The sequence below is a fragment of the Penaeus chinensis genome, chromosome 40 (genome assembly GCF_019202785.1).
Source record: "Penaeus chinensis breed Huanghai No. 1 chromosome 40, ASM1920278v2, whole genome shotgun sequence".
NCBI lineage: Eukaryota > Metazoa > Arthropoda > Malacostraca > Decapoda > Penaeidae > Penaeus > Penaeus chinensis.
Window position 1 is genome coordinate 11,028,782 of NC_061858.1, and position 2,500 is coordinate 11,031,281.

General features: G+C 36.0%; 1 protein-coding gene across 4 annotated transcripts in view; it reads left to right on the forward strand.

Moving 5' to 3' along the window:
• The window catches only part of LOC125047326 (serine/threonine-protein kinase SIK3-like), a 92,546-nt gene that overhangs the window by 16,764 nt on the left and 73,282 nt on the right, over positions 1–2,500 (forward strand). The window lies entirely within an intron of this gene.

The following is a 2,500-nucleotide window of genomic DNA, read 5'->3' on the forward strand; positions in this document are numbered from 1 at the left end:
ACCCATTCGCCCCGGATTTATGTTCTGTCCCCTGTAGTTTTTGGTGAATTTTGTTACATACAGATGGCTCCACATGTGCTCAGCCAGCAAGGAGTCTATCAGTAGGCCCTACTTACTGATCTTGATTTTCCTATTCCTTGAATTGGCGGGAAAATGTGTTTTTCTTATTAATAACATTGCTATCGATACTGTTATTATTGTTATTGATGTTATGATTATTAAATTGTCATTAAAATATTTTAGACAATGAAACGATACAAAAATACAATAAATGAACGTGCATTACAGGTGGCATGGCATGTATTCTTGCCACATGGGGCGAATGGGTTAATATGCAGTTTAAGAATTATTTAGGACTATGTTTGTATGTATCAGTTTTGATGTGCATGTGATCCTTTTCAAATGTTTTTGTAAAAAAAAGAGAAAAAGAGGAGAGAATTAGAGAAAGACAGGGGAGAGTGAGAAAGGGAGAAGGTGAGAAAGAGAGAATGAGAGAAAGAGAGAATGAGAGAAAGAGAGAATGAGAGAAAGAGAGAATGAGTGAAAGAGAGGAAGTGAGTAAGAGAGGAAGTGAGTAAGAGAGGAAGTGAGTAAGAGGGGAAGTAGTAAGAGAGGAGGAGAGAAAGAGAGGAGGAGAGAAAGAGAGGAGGAGAGAAAGAGAGGAGGAGAGAAAGAGAGGAGGAGAGAAAGAGAGGAGGAGAGAAAGAGAGGAGGAGAGAAAGGGAGGAGGATATAAGGAGAGGAGAAAGAGAGAAGGAGAAGATAAGAAAGAAAGAGAGAGAAAGAGAAAGAAGAGAGAGAAGGGAGAGAGAGAGAAGTAGAGAAAAAAAGAGAAGATAGAGAATGGAAGGGAGAAGGAGAGAGAGAAAAAGGGAAGAAGAGAGAGAAAGAAAGAGAGAAGAAGAGAGAGAAAGAAAGAGAGAAAGAGAGAAGGCGATAGAGAGAAAGAGAGAAGGCGATAGAGAGAAAGAGAGAAGGCGATAGAGAGAAAGAGAGATAGAGAAAAACAGAAAGAAGGAAGGAGAGAAAAAAAAAACGAGGAAAGAGCTAATAATGAGAGAAGGAGAGAGCAAAAAACACTTAAGGAGAGAGAGAGAGAGAGAGAGAGAGAGAGAGAGAGAGAGAGAGAGAGAGAGAGAGAGAGAGAGAGAGAGAGAGAGAGAGAGAGAGAGAGAGAGAGAGAGAGAGAGAGAGAGAGAGGAGAGAGGAGAGAGGAGAGAAAAAGAAAGAGAGAGAAGAGAAAGAGAAAGAAAGAGAGAGAGGAGAGCCAGAAAAGTCAAAGTTAAAGTCAAAGTCAAAACAGTTTATTCCATTAAATTACAATGGTTATTCTTTACATAAATATAGATATATTTACAATTTGAGTATTTAAGAGGTGTTCTTTTAATTTTGTTTTAAAATTACAGAAGCTGTTAATGTCTCTTATATTATCTGGTAGCATGTTCCATAACTTGGGTCCACGTATTTCCATTTGTTTTGCTCCTGTATAGGTATTCGATCTCTTGACAAAAAGAGAATTTACTTGACGTGTCTGGACACCTCATGTGTTCCCTACGGTTTGCAAGGTCATTAACCATTTTGCATAATTCCCATGAATGAGTTTGTAAATGAATACACATGTGTCATAGCTGCATTTAGAATGAACTTTTAACCATTTTAATTTTTTGATATGCGGGGTGATGTGATCAAGTTTACTGATATCACCTAATGCTACTCTGGCAGCAAAATTTTGTAATTTTTGTTCTTCTTGCATCTGGATTTTGTTAGTTGAACCCCAAATGTTTGAACAATAGTTAATTATGCTTACAGCTAGAGTTTGTACAACCATGATTCTAGTTTCAGTAGTGATCTGATTTCGTATGAGATTAAAATATACCAGGGTACCCACTACTTTCTTGTGTATTTTGTCAACGTGTAGTTCAAATGTTGTGAATCTGTCTAAGTGTACTCCTAGATTATTCACTGAAGTGCTTGGTTTGATAGAGCAGCCTTCAAATTCTATGGTTGTGTCACTAGAAATTTTAGCTATGTTCTACCGACTACCTATGAATATACATAAGAGTTTTTTATGTGAATTTAGTTTAAGGCCATTAGTGTCAAAATATAGTTTCACTTGTGTTAGAGTATCTTGTGCGTTTCTTATTAATGTATTTAAGTTGTTTACTGAGTCACTATGAAGAAACTGAATCATCAGTGTACTGTACTAGAAGGCAGTTATGGGCTGTTGTTGATAAATCATTTATGAAAATTATAAATAGGATTGGCCCTAAAATAGATCTTTGCGGAACACCAAAAGGTACTTCTTGTTTTGATGACATACCATTATTGATTCTTACCAATTGGATCCTTGTCTATAAATAACTTTTAAACCAAAAATTATCAATTTTATGCTTTACTAATTTGTTAAGGAGAATTTAATGGTTAACACTATCAAAAGTCCTAGAAAGGTCTTATAATGTGAGCAGATTTACCTGATTTTTGTCTATGATATTATAAATCT